Here is a 15308-nt window from a genome sequence, read left to right as displayed (position 1 = left end):
GAAAGAATAAAATACTTAGGAATATATCTACCTAAAGAAACTAAAGCCCTATATATAGAAAACTATAAAACACTGGTGAAAGAAATCAAAGAGGACACTAATAGATGGAGAAATATACCATGTTCATGGATTGGAAGAATCAATATAGTGAAAATGAGTATACTACCCAAAGCAATTTATAGATTCAATGCAATCCCTATCAAGCTACCAACAGTATTCTTCACAGAGCTAGAACAAATAATTTCACAATTTATATGGAAATACAAAAAACCTCGAATAGCCAAAGCAATCTTGAGAAAGAAAAATGGAACTGGAGGAATCAACCTACCTGACTTCAGGCTCTACTACAAAGCCACAGTTATCAAGACAGTATGGTACAGGCACAAAGACAGAAATATAGATCAATGGAACAAAATAGAAAGCCCAGAGATAAATCCACACACATATGGACACCTTATCTTTGACAAAGGAGGCAAGAGTATACAATGGATTAAAGACAATCTCTTTAACAAGTGGTGCTGGGAAATCTGGTCAACCACTTGTAAAAGAATGAAACTAGAACACTTTCTAACACCATATACAAAAATAAACTCAAAATGGATTAAAGATCTAAACATAAGACCATAAACTATAAAACTCCTAGAGGAGAACATAGGCAAAACACTCTCTGACATACATCACAGCAGGATCCTCTATGACCCACCTCCCAGAATATTGGAAATAAAAGCAAAAATAAACAAATGGGACCTAATTAAACTTAAAAGCTTCTGTACATCAAAGGAAACTATTAGCAAGGTGAAAAGACAGCCTTCAGAATGGGAGAAAATAATAGCAAATGAAGCAACCGACAAACAACTAATCTCAAAAATATACAAGCAACTCCTAGAGCTCAACTCTAGAAAAATAAATGACCCAATCAAAAAATGGGCCAAAGATCTAAATAGACATTTCTCCAAAGAAGACATACAGATGGCTAACAAACACATGAAAAGATGCTCAACATCACTCATTATCAGAGAAATGCAAATCAAAACTACTATGAGATACCATTTCACACCAGTCAGAATGGCTGTGATCCAAAAGTCTACAAATAATAAATGCTGGAGAGGGTGTGGAGAAAAGGGAACCCTCTTACACTGTTGGTGGGAATGCAAACTAGTACAGCCACTATGGAGAACAGTGTGGAGATTCCTTAAAAAACTGGAAATAGAACTGCCTTATGATCCAGCAACCCCACTGCTGGGCATACACACTGAGAAAACCAGAAGGGAAAGAGACACGTGTACCCCAATGTTCATCGCAGCACTGTTTATAATAGCCAAGACATGGAAGCAACCTAGATGCCCATCAGCAGATGAATGGATAAGAAAGCTGTGGTACATATACACAATGGAGTATTACTCAGCCATTAAAAAGAATACATTTGAATCAGTTCTAATGAGGTGGATGAAACTGGAGCCTATTATACAGAGTGAAGTAAGCCAGAAGGAAAAACATAAATACAGTATACTAATGCATATATATGGAATTTAGAAAGATGGTAACAATAACCCTGTGTACGAGACAGCAAAAGAGACACTGATGTATAGAACGGTCTTATGGACTCTGTGGGAGAGGGAAAGGGTGGGAAGATTTGGGAGAATGGCAATGAAACATGTAAAGTATCATGTGGGAAACGAGTTGCCAGTCCAGGTTCGATGCATGATGCTGGATGCTTGGGGCTGGTGCACTGGGACGGCCCAGAGGGATGGTATGGGGAGGGAGGAGGGAGGAGGGTTCGGGATGGGGAACACATGTATACCTGTGGTGGATTCATTTTGATATTTGGCAAAACTAATACAATTATGTAAGTTTAAAAATAAAATAAAATTGGAGAAAAAACCAAAAAAAAAAAATAAATAAATAAAGAAAAATTACTTTTTAAGAAAAATAAAATTCATTTTCACAAATTTACTGGTATATGTTGTTGGTGCGGCATTTATTCTACTATGTAATTACACTGGGAATCAGTATTATTTCAGGAATCATCTTTATTTCAGCAATATGTTTATTGTGTGCATTTTCTTAAGTACAGCCACAGTCTTTTTTAACCAAATGATTTTCATTTGGAAATTAGAAGTCAAAATAAACTGTGTTGGGTGCAAACCCCAAGGCATCTCTTTCATTTTAGTCCATTTTTGCAACAAAATGTTTCTCTCTAAAGAGCCACTAAAGAGAGGAGGATATTTGGTGAAACTTGGTTGTCTACAAGGAGCATCGAGTGCACATAGTGATGGCTACAGCAGGTCCACAGAGTGGTAATACAGAACGAGGGCAGTGTACTCAGCAGTGGCTTTCACCACCTTGTACTGATTAATCACTTCAGCCTACTGGCCCTTGATGCACAGCCAGCCATTCAGATCTATCTGAGACATCCGTGGTATAGTGGTCACCTGTGGTGCTGCATTCATGGTGGTAGACCACTGAAAATAGCTTCTATATTCTGTGGCATTTTAAATTCTTATTTTTAATCCCTGAATAAAGCAGTTCTTTATTAATTTCCAAGTCCACAGGATATTCAATATTTTTGATAAGCTTCTGACATTCATCAGTCTTCTGGTAAACAAAATGTTTCAGGTGCAACACGAGAACAGGAGGGAGTTTTTCCAGAGTGACTCTTTGACTGATCTCAACTTCTTGTTTGGTTTTGATGATGTGTAATCCTAGACATACAATCTTGCCACCAGAATTTCCTGGACAGTGTGTATCATGTGGAACTGAATATACTAACTACAACATAAAGAAAGGCTGCAGGGTGGTAGACTCTTGAATTTTGCTGGGAAACCACAGATCTGATGTGTCCACCAAAAATGCAAGTGATTGGAATCTAAACAAAATCTACCTGGCAAATGACCTAAGTCTTATTTCAGGGGCCCATTTTCTCCCATTGGTGCTTATTTCCTTCACCTGGTTCTTCCTGCTTGTCTTCATTCACTGAATGGCTTTTGGGCCCATTAGAAATAGTAAGTTTTTCATTATTTGGTGACAGAAGTTTCTTTGAGTTCAGCATATCTCGTGAAGTCCATCTAGGATAAAGCCTATGTATCACCTCATGGCAAATAGATGAGGAAACAGTGGAAACAGGGAGAGACTTTATTTTGGGGGAGCTCCAAAATCACTGCAGATGGTGATTGCAGCCATGAAATTAAAGACGCTTACTCCTTGGAAGGAAAGTTATGACCAATCTAGACAGCATATTAAAAACCAGAGACACTACTTTGCCGACAAAGGTCCATCTAGTCAAGGCTATGGTTTTTCCATTAGTCACATGTGGATGTGAGAGTTGGACTATAAAGAAAGCTGAGTGCTGAAGAATTGATGCTTTTGAACGGTGGTGTTAGAGAAGACTCTTGAGAGTCCCTTGGACTGCAAGGAGATCCAGCCAGTCCATCCTAAAGGAGATCAGTCCTGGGTGTCCATTGGAAGGTCTGATGTTGAATCTGTAACTCCAATACTTTGGCCACCTGATGTGAAGGGCTGACTCATTTGAAAAGGCCCTGTTGCTGAGAAAGACTGAGGGCAGGAGGAGAAGGGGATGACAGAGGATGAGATGGTTAGATGGCATCACCGAGTCAATGGATATGAGTTTGAGTGGACTCTGGGAGTTGGTGATGGACAGGGAGGCCTGGCATGCTGCAGCTCATGGGATCACAAAGAGTCAGACATGACTGAGCAACTGAACTGAACTGACTCCGCAGTATCTTCTTTTAGACCTTTTTCAGACAGGTTTGACTTGATAAATCTTTGAAGTCTATAAACACACATGGGTCCAACAGCAGCTACAGAGGGGATTTTGTTGTTATTGTTCAGTTGCTAAATCATGTCCAACCCCATGGACTGCAGCACACCAGGCTTCCCATCCTACATTATCTCCCGGAGTTTCCTCAAATTCATGTCCATTGGGTTCGTGATGCTCTTTAACCATCTCATTCTCTGTCATCCCCTTCTCTTTTTACCTTCAACTTGTCCCAGCATCAGGTTCTTTTCAAATGAATCAGCTCTTCCCATCACCTGCCCAAAGTATTGGAGCTTCAACTCCAGTATCAGTCCTTGGAAGGACTTTTCTTTAAGATTGACTGGTTTGATCTCCTTGAAGTTCAAGGGACTCTCAACAGTCTTCTCCAACACCACAATTCAAAAGCATCATTTTTTCTGCACTCAGCCTTCTTTATGTTTCAACTCTCACATCCATCCATGACTACTGGAAAAACCATAGTTTCAATATACAGACCTTTGTTGGCAAAGTGATGTTTCTGCTTTTTAATATGCTTTCTAGGTTTGCCATAGCTTTTCTTCCATGCAGCAAGTGTCTTTTAATTTTATGGCTGCAGTCACTGTCTGCAGTGATTTTGGAGCCCAAGAAAATAAAATCTGCCACTAAATCCACTTTTCCCCCTTCTATTTGCCATGAACTAATGGGACTGGATGCCATAATCTTAGGGGCTTTTTTAATGTTGAGTTTTAAGCCAGCTTTTTTACTCTCCACTTTCACTTTCATCAAGAATCTCTTTAATTTCTCTTCACTTTCTACCATTAGAGTGGTATCATCTGCATATCTGAGGTTGTTAATATTTCTCCTAGGGGGTACATATCCCTTATGATTTTATCCCATAAAGCTTGTATAGGTTTTAGAGGTACTTACATAAGAGTAAACTCATACATTAGCTAAACAAAGTTATCTATGATAAGTGTGAACTTACAAGGCCTTTGCACTTTTGAATATAGGGGAATGAACTTCAGCTGAAAAAATGGAGGTGATACATTGGAAGGCAAGCAACCAATGACTGCAGTATAGTGTTAATGTAGCACCAGTTGCCTTTATTAATCAGCCCACAAACTTGCAATGGCACTAGTTTATGAACCAGGGTTTTGTTTTCCAATTACTCTACAATTTTTATGGCTACAAGATTCTCCAAAACTGGAAGCAGCCCTTTCTTGACTTTGGCCAGCTTTTCAGAGACCAGGGGAGACGTTACAGGAAGGGAACACTTAGTTTCCACAGACACCACAGGGAAGAGGAGGAATAGGAGGGGTCAGGGGCAGGGGGAGGGGAGGGGAAGGAGGAGGAAGAAGAGGGTTTAGAATCATGAAAAAGACTGGCACACAACTTCACGAGTTGACTAGCAGGTGCAGTGCCTGCCACAGAGCCTGGGCTTCCCACGGGAGGGGAGGCAATCTTGGCTTTCCATGTCTAAGCTTTTCACAGTATGCAACACCACCCTGTTGGCAGCTGTGCCCTCACTCAAGGATTCAAGTATTTGTCTGTTGGAAACTCTGGGGTTCTCAGTAATACCAGCCCTAACATAAGGCTGAGCCACAGCTATCTTCAACAGGATGTTCCTGCCAGCCTCTGCAGTGAGGCATGGTTGTTCAAAGTCAACCCCATGGCAGCCCTCAGGCTGCCCTGCAGTCCTGGCCCCCATTTTCAAGGGTTCTGGGGAAAGAACTACCAGGCACAGTGTCACTGATGAAGTCCATGGCATTCTCAGGGCTGCCATAAGTCTTGGGTGTCCCCAACAGGGGCACATTATCTATGAACTCCACAACCTCTACACCTACACTGTTCGAGACTGCTGGATTAGCATGGCCATTGACCAGGGCTTCTGTGGAAGTACTACTCTCTCCACCATCATTTGAGTAACTCTAATACCCAGGTGGACATTTTCCTTCCTTTTTATGCTTCATTTGTTCTAACACCTAAGATGCCACTGTTGTCTAAAACTTCCACCTCCACATTAGAGCTGCCATATGGAGGAAGGGCAGAGCCTCAGTACTGGTAGCTGATAAAGCTACAATTCACTTCTTTATCTATGTCATCAGGAATCTTGCTGGAAGTTGTGCAACTAAGGACAAATTCAGGGGCCTATGGATTCAATGTGCTTGAAATGCTGTAGTTGGGAGTTCTTGGCAAAATGTCACTGGGTTCAATTACTTCATTAATGCCAAATTTAATTATCTGATAATTTCTCTATCAACAACTTGTGCACACAGAACTGTTCCACTGTATGGAAGAAACTCAACTGAAGAGCACTGAGTCACAAAGAACTGATTTAATTCATCAGGGCTAAAATTCCCCAAATATACTACAGGTTGCACAGGGCCATGGCAGCCCATTTTAATAAGCCTTGGTGCTCAACCAACTCTTCACACTGCTTCTTCTTTGCATCAGATTTTAATTTATATATATTCTCAATAAGATCCCTTAGGTATCATTACCAAAACTGTTATAGAATAACAACAACAACAACAAAATACATGTAATAAGTAGTTAAGGAATAAATGAAGAGGAGGAAGAGGATGGAAAAGCATTAAAGCAAGACAAGTGGAAACTAAGGGTGTTCACAACAATAAGAGAGTAGAGTTCAATAATTTTATAGACACAAAAGAACCAAGGTTCATTTTATTCCACCCTTCATTTTGAAATAAGCACCAAGTGTCTAGATACTAATATTTATTCCCCTTTTGCCAATGTTTCCTCCATATTAAATACTTGTTCAAAAGACAAAAATATAATTCTGTCCTTGAGATTAAAAACAACAATTACAAAAGTAACAGCAGTACATATACTGTCCCAAGGAAATAGCTCTGTTCCATTTAAAAGAACTTAATATTATGATCCTCAATAATGAAAGGAAACTGCACTGTATAATGAAGTAAAAATAATAAATCTATAATGAAGATCTCTAAACAGAAGTCATGGAAATTGGACAATTTACTGTCTGCTCTTAATTTTTTTGTCAGGATTTTTATTTTAACTGAGAAAGGAAGTTTGTATGCCTGGGTTGCTATTGGCCTCAGTCATAATTTCCAACTACATTTATTCACAGATGACTACATATTGTCTTCCATTCCTGAATTTTCTTTTGGCCAGTCAGAACAGACAGAAAATATGTCTGTTGTCCTTTGATATACTATTCATTGCAGTGAAAAGTAAATAAGAACTATTTCATCTTCAGAGTACTTTTCTTTCTTTTTTTTTAAATTTATTTCTTATTTTGGATATGACTTTCCTTTTTTTGTTTTGTTTTGTTAAGGAAATTTAGTTCCCTTCTTTAAAATTTTTTTTTTTGATGTGGACTATTTTATTGAATTTGTTACAATATTGTTTCTGTTTTGGTTTTTGTCCATAAGGCATGTGGAATCTTAGCTCCTCTGTTCAGTTCAGTTCAGTCACTCAGTCATGTTCCACTCTTTGTGACCCCATGAATCACAGCATGCCAGGCCTTCCTGTGCATCACCAACTCCTGGAGTTCACTCAAACTCATGTCCATCGAGTCGGTGATGCCATCCAGCCATCTCATCCTCTGTCATCCCCTTCTCCTCCTGCCCCCAATCCCTCCCAGCAACAGGGTATTTTCCAGTGAGTCAGCTCTTCACATGAGGTGGCCAAAGTATTGGAGTTTCAGCTTCAGCATCAGTCCTTCAACTCCTCAACCAGGGATCAAACCTATACTACCTGCATTGGAAGGTGAACTCTTATCCAGTGGACCAAAAGGGGAACCTCCAGAGTATTTTTCTATGACATTAAAATGTAAACAATATTAAAGTCACATTTCAGCTGTTTATTAAATTAAAGACATATAACAGAAGATATGCAGTATTAACACATTTTTGCTTTAATTTAATGCAGTAATAATGGTGTCAAGTTAAATAATAGTTTTCAATATAATAAACCTTTTATTTATAAACAAGTGTTTGAACACATTACTAGAAGCAAATGCAATAAATTTCAAGATTTTAAACTGCAGAGGAAAAGATGTGAGTTGAATTGTACTTCATAGTATTATAAACAGGGCTTCCCAGGTGGCTCAGTGGTAAAGATTCCACCTGCCAATGCAGGAGACACAGTTTCAATTCTTGGGTTAGGAAGACCCCCTGAAGAAGGAAATTGCAGCCCATTCCAGTATCCTTGACTTAAAAATCCCATGGACAAAGGAGCCTAGTGGGCTACAGTCCATGGAGTTGCAGTCGAGCATGCTGAGTACCTGAGCATGTTATGTCATGTCAGTAATATGAATTTCCTCTTTCCGTTAGGACCACAAGGGGAAATCAGTAGATTAATAGGTAATCATAACCGAAGTTTATAAAAACTCAGGGTCTTTGTTACAAGTACAGCAAGGACTACTAAAATCATAGGCCATAATTTACGTGTGTGATTGGTGGTACAGAAATGGTGTACCTTGACATTCAGGGAAAGACCAAAATACATGCTTTAACAAGGTTGACTGTGCCTCTATGTAAAGGAGGTAAATATATACCACCCTTTTCCTCTCACACAACACAATGATATGTAGATGGAATGCATAGTATAGCTCATTGAGAATTCTGAAAAGTATGTCAGCAGAAGGATAGAGTCAGAAGCTCAGAATTCAAAGACTACCAATCTGGTAGTAGGTTTACACAATTTTCTCTCCAGTATCTTCTAGCTTGAACTCAACATAGCTTGAAATATATAAATGGGCACTGGTGCAGACAGAGAGGGAAATAGAAGTCCTCTGCTTCTGGCTTAAGGAGTAAGAAAGGGAACTCCTAATATTCAGATACTGGAAACCCTCAATTTTTTGCTTGTTTTCATTTCTTTGTTTTCCTTTCTCTAGTACTTAATGTCCTATGTCTCAATTTATAGTACAGAAACAAGAGTACAGGAATTTTTCCTTCTGATAAAAGGAGATCTGATACCAAGAAGGTGGGGCCAGACCCACTGATATTTTTTTTTTTCTTTCTGATTCTCCACTACTTGAAAATGAACACAGGCACAGGAATGGAAGTGTACAAATATAGTAGAGTAGCTAAGTCTCAAATATCTTCCAAAGGTCTCACAAAAGGAAAGCCAAAGAACTGGAAACCACAGGAGAAATCAGGAAGAGGGAGGCACTCAAGGCAGTGAGCCTATAAAATAATTTATGAAATCCTGGTATCAGTTCTGAACTGTGCATACATGGGGATCTAATATTGGTCTGTAAATTAAAGACTTTGAGAAATAAACTAAATGAAACCACTGCCATGTTACAGAATGTCCTAGATTATGTACACAAAGGATGGATTTGAAAACTACTGCAAAGACTTTTAACAAAAATTACATCAAAAACACAACATACACAATGTGAATGAGAAGTTGTGGCCTGAAAAAAAAAGGTGATTTCCTTGATAAAATAAAATATAAACATTCTACACAGGCAACATTCTGCATAGGCAACATTCTGGATAGACTGTAAATAAGTCCTAAAATCTAACATAATATTCATAATGTACAGAATAGAATTCAAAATTATTAGATATACAATGAACCAGGAAAAACCGAGCTTACATGGAAGAAATAGTAATCGTTATGAGATGACTTCAAGAACAGTGATGTTAGGACCTCTGCAGAATTGCTTCTAGAGGGAAAACATAATTGATAAGAATTATTTAAAACCAAAAATTTTAGGTCTCTGGAAACAATCCTAATTAAATACAGCAAAAGAAGAAACATTTATCCCCACTTGAATATACTAAATCCCAACAACAGGAAAAGTGACATTTGAGCCAGGAAACCCTCTCCCTCTCCCCTCTGCTTCCATTCAATAAACAGAATCTCCATTATGAGGAGAAGTGACCAAAAAACACATGGGCATCTCTTCCTCCAGATCCCAGTTAAAGGAATGCAATCTCTCTGAGGGGGGACAGGTCATTTCATACCTTCCCCAGTTCCATGTTGCAAAAGCTCTATTACATTCTGAGTGCTGCAGGGCTCTCTTCCTCCACCTAGCCACAATTCACAAGGCAGAAGCTCTAAAAGAGAGTACAGTGGGGGGAAAAAAAAACAAAAAAAAAAACCAAAAAAACAGTGCAGCCCAGATCACCTTTTCCCCAGCTCATTCAAAGAATGAAGGTTTCATCTTGGAAAAGGCAAGTCAAGAAGAGAAAAGTTACTCCCATATAAAGCAGGAGTATCATTCTGAGAGAAGTGAGCCACCTCCCGGTCCCCAAATTCAGATCAGTGGTATAGTTTTTCACTAGAGAGACAGAGGTGGGCCATCATAACAGAAAACTAAGATGGTCTTTCCAAGGGAACTGACTTTATTTCTAAGAGTTTTGGAAAATTTAAACTTAATGGTTCTGTTGAATGTAATGGATATTTTAGATGTAAGTGATAAAGAGGAGACTAAAAACTCCAAGAGAGCAACCAGATAAACCACAGGCCAGCTGGCTGAGCAGAGAAAACCATGGAGACAATCAAGATGATTCCTCCTCCTGGGGGCTTACCTCATAGCTCAGTTGGTAAAGACCCTTCCTGTTAAGGCAGGAGACCTGGGTTCAATTCCCGAGTTGGGAAGATCCCTTGGAGAAGGAAATGGCAACCTACTCCAGTATTATTTCCTGGAGAATCCTATGGACAGAGGAACCTAGCAGGCTATAGTTCATAGTATCACAAGAGTCAAACAGCTCAGTGACTAAACCACCACTATACCACTTCTGGGGTCAGAACAAACCACAAAGAATAGCCTATAAAAACAATTCCTGCCAAAGGATCAAAATATAATTGGATCAGACTATATATAGTATTTATACACCCAGCGAATTGTCAAAAATAAGATAAAAATCAGCTGGCTATGACTCAGGGCTAAGGGCTGAGTGTGATATCAGCTTGACAGAAATATCAGAGAAAATGACAGCCAAAGAGAACCATACTAAAACACTGTCATCCTATAGTGGCTGTACTTATACTAAAGGCTGTACCCTCTGAGGAGGGACAAAATAGACATTTAAAAAATGTTACTAGTGATAAAGAGTGACATTTTATAATAATAATGGTCAATACATCACAAAGATATAATGATTATAGATATATATGCATCTATAACAGAGCTCTAAAATGTATAATGCAAAGCCTGAAATAGTAAATGTAAAAATAGATAATTCAAATCATAGTTGGAGGCTTAAGCAATCCACTTAACAATAACAGAACAACTAGGCAGAATGTCAACAAGGAAATATAAGAAACTGAACAACACTTCAAAGAAAATAAACCTTAATGAAATCTACAGAATACTCCACCCAAACCCAGCAGAAAACATTCTCCTCAAGTACACAGAACATTCTCCAAGATAGAGCATACACTAGGCAATAAAACAAACATTAATAAATTTAAAAAGAATTGAAAACTTGCAAAGTATATTCTCTATCTACACTATGGCATTAAATTAGAAATCAATAAAAGGAAGAAATTTGGGGAATTCAAAATGTGAGGAAACTAAAACACATAAGCCTACATTACCAATGGTTGAAAGAGAATATCATAAGGGAAATTAGACAGTAGTTTCAGATGAATGAAATGTGGACACAACAAATCAAAACTGAGAATGTAGCTAAAAATGTGCTTAAAGGAAATTTGTAGATTTAAATGACTATGTTAAATATGAAAATGCACATACACCCCATGTTCATGAATTAAAAGACTTAATATTGTTAAGATTGCAATACTCCCCAAAGAAATCTATAGATTGAATGCAAACCCTGTCAATGTGCTAACAGTTCTTTATTTCTGCAGAAAAGAAAAATATATAATCTTAAAATTCATATGGAATTGCAAAAGGCTCCAAATGGGAAAAAAAAATCTTGAAGAACAATAACAAAGTTGAAGAACTCAAACTTCCCAATTTCAAAACTTACTACAACACTGTAATAATCATGATAGGATGGAACTTCCTTAAGGATAAATACCTAGAACAATGGAATAGAATTGAGTGTCCAGACATAACCCATACATCTATGATCCCAAGGGTCAAGAGACCATTCAATGGGGAAAGGATAGTCTGTTCAACAAGTTATGCTAGGACAACAGGAGCTAACTCTAAAAATTTCAGAAGAAATTATAAAGGTACATCTTGATAATCTTGGATTTGGCAATGATTTCATAGTTGTAACACCAAAAGCACAAAGAACAAAAGGAAAAGCTAGATAAATTGGAATTTACTAAATTCTAATTTTTGTGCATTAAACACTATCAAAATAGTGAAAAGACAACCCATAAATAGGAGAAAATCATATACTGGATACAATTATTGTATCCAGAATATGTAAAGAATTTTTACAGCCAAAAAAAACAGAAAAACCATTAAATAATGGGCAAAGGAGATGAATAGACATTTCTCCAAAGAGGATACACACACACAACAAGGACATGAAAAGTTGTTCAATGTCATTAGTCATTTGTGAGATGCAACTCAAAACCAAAAGAGATGCCACTTCACATCCATGAGCATAACCACATGGGAAAAAAATAAGTAAATTTTGGTGAGGATACGGAGAAATCCTAACCCATATGCAATGCTGGTTGGATTGTAATATGGTGTAATCCCTGTAGAAAACAATTTTATGGTTTCTGAAAAAGTTAAACATAAAACTATGATATAGCAGACAATTACACTCCTAGATATCATCAATGAAAACATATTATAAAGCAAAAGTTTATACACTAATGTTCATAGCAGCCCTATTCACAGTAGTCATAAGAAAGGAATAAACCAAATGGTCATCAGTTGATAAATGGATAAACAAAATATTGTATGTCTATAAAATAGAATATTACTCAGACATAGAAAATAATGAAAACTGATACATGCTATACCATAGATGAACCTTGAAAACATGCTAATGAAAGAAGCCAGATGCAAAAGGCCACATGTTCTTTTCACATAAACTATCATGAACAGACAATTCAACAGATAAGAAAGTATAATAGTGGTGGCCAGCGGCTGGAAGAGGGAGTATGAAAAGTGACTGCTTAGTGGGTAGGAGATACAACATTGGGATGATGAAAAAATTGTATAGCAACACAGTGATTGTACAATGCTGTGACTCCAATAAGGGTTCCTGAATTGTAAACTTCACAATGGCTAAAACGGTAAACTTTGACTTTTAAAACATATTTTCATTTATATGGATTCCCCGAAAGCTTTAACTAAAACATTCATTTTATTAATATAGTGTAGACCTAGGCCTTACATGCATGAATTCACTAAATTTGAAAAGAATGACTAGATTCCATGCTTCAGAATAAATATTGCAATGCTATTAACCTCAGATTTTAGTAGGCTTTTTTTTTTATCAATTTCATACACTAATTTTATATTACTATGTTCATAGTATTATAGTAAATGTGTCCTCTATTGTAATCTTAAATTGTATTTAGCAGTAGGTATATATAAATAATGCTTCACGTACTGCTCAAGCCTTGCTTGGAGAATTTTGAGCATTACTTTTCTAGCATGTGACATGAGTGAAATTGTGCAATAGTTTGAGCATTCTTTGGCATTGCCTTTCTGTGGGATTGGAATGAAAACTGACCTTTTCCAATCCTGCGGTCACTGCTGAGTTTTCCAAATTTGCTGGCATGTTGAGTACAACACTTTAACAGCATGATCTTTTAGGATTTGAAATAGCTTAGATGGAATTCCATTACCTCCACTAGGTTTGCTTCTAGTGATGCTTCCTAAGGCCCACTTGATTTCACACTCCAGGATGTTTGGGTATAGGTGAGTGATAACACCATGATGGTTATCTGGGTCATGAAGATCTTTTTTGTATAATTCTTTGTATTCTTGCCACCTCTTAATATCTTCTGCTTCTGTTACGACCATACAACTTCTGTGCTTTATTGTGCTCGTCTTTGCATGAAATATTCCCTGGGTAACTCTAATTTTCTTGAAGAGATCTCATAGTTTTCCCATTCTATTATTTTTCTCTATTTATTTGCACTGATCACTTAGGAAGGCTTTCTATCTCTCCTTGCTATTCTTCGGAACTCTGCATTCAAATGGGCATATCTTTCCTTTTCTCCTTTGTCTTTAGCACCTCTTCTTTTCTCAGCTATTTGTAAGGCCTCCTCAGACAACCATTTTTCCTTTTTGCTTTTCTAGCTGAGCAGAAAAAAATTGATGCTTTTGAAAAGTTGTGCTGGAGAAGACTCTTGAGAGCCTTAAGAGTCTGCCATGAGATCAAACCAGCCAATCCTAAAGGAAATCAGTCCTGAATACTCATTGAAAGGGCTGATGCTGAAGCTGAAGCTCCAGAATGTTGGCCATCTCATGTGAAGAACTGACTCATTGGAAAAGACCCTGATGCTGAGAAAGACTGAAGGCAGGAGGATAAGGGGACAACAGAGGATGAGATGGTTGGATGGTATCACTGACTTGATGGACGTGAGTTTGAGCAAGCTCTGGGAGTTGGTCATGTACAGGGAAGCCTGGCATGAGGTGGTCCATGGGGTCACAAAGAGTTAGATATGACTGAGAGACTGAACTGCACATAAATATAAATTACATATTTAAATCTATAGAAAAATTCAGGGGTACTCTTTCTACCCCCTTCTGATGCCTATGTCAGAAGCTTTCTCTATCTCCTTTATACTTTAATAAAACTTTATTACACACACACACAAAATAAATAAATATATAGAAAAATTCAACAATTGAGGTTGAGAATAAAGAAAAACATGGATTGTTCTTTCTTCTAAACTTTATGTTATGTATGTTCTGCCACAAAAAAAAAAAGAGAAAAACTCAAAACAACTACCTAACCTTCCAACTTATGCAACCAGATAAAAGAAGAGCAAACAAAAATCAAAGAAAGTAGAAGAGAGAAAATGCTAAAGTTTATAGTGAAAAAGAGACTAGAAAACAACTAATAAAATCAAGGAAAACATAACGGAGGCAGAAGATAGAATAAGTGAGGTAGAAGATAGAATGGTAGAAATAAATGAAACAGAGAGGAAAAAAGAAAAAAAATTAAAAGAAATGAGGACAAACTCACAGACCTCTGGGATACTGTTAAATGCCCCAACATTTGATTCATAGGAGTCCCAGAAAGAACAAGACAAAAAGAAAGACCATGAGAAAATACTTGAGGACATAATAGTTGAAAACTTCCCTAAAATGGGGAAGGAAATAATCACCCAAGTCCTAGAAACCCAGAGTCCCAAACAGGATTAACCCAAGGCAAAACACCCCAAGACACATACTAATCAAATTAACAAAGATCAAACACAAAGAACAAATATTAAAAGCAGCAAGGGGGAAAAAAAAAATAACACACAAGGGTATTGCCATAAGGATAACAGCTGATCTTTCTATAGAAACTTTTCAGGCCAGGAGGAAATGGCAGGACATACTTAAAGTGATGAAAGAGAAAAACCTACAGTCCAGATTACTGTACCCAGCAAGGATCTCACTCAAATATGAAGGATAAATCAAAAGCTTTCGAGACAAGCAAAAGGGGAGAGAATTCAG

The 15308-nt window shown here is 37.6% G+C and overlaps 1 protein-coding gene and 1 pseudogene across 1 annotated transcript in view; both read right to left on the bottom strand.

The window, feature by feature from the left end:
- DACH2 (dachshund family transcription factor 2) overlaps positions 1-15308 on the bottom strand; it is an 856348-nt gene that overhangs the window by 395802 nt on the left and 445238 nt on the right. The gene's annotated exons all lie outside the window — the stretch shown is intronic.
- LOC113887484 lies at positions 2277-6153 on the bottom strand (annotated as a pseudogene).

The sequence above is a fragment of the Bos indicus x Bos taurus genome, chromosome X (assembly GCF_003369695.1).
Source record: "Bos indicus x Bos taurus breed Angus x Brahman F1 hybrid chromosome X, Bos_hybrid_MaternalHap_v2.0, whole genome shotgun sequence".
NCBI classification, from domain to species: Eukaryota; Metazoa; Chordata; class Mammalia; order Artiodactyla; family Bovidae; genus Bos; species Bos indicus x Bos taurus.
Note: the sequence above shows the minus strand (reverse complement) of the source record. Positions and strands in the feature narration are given on the sequence as shown.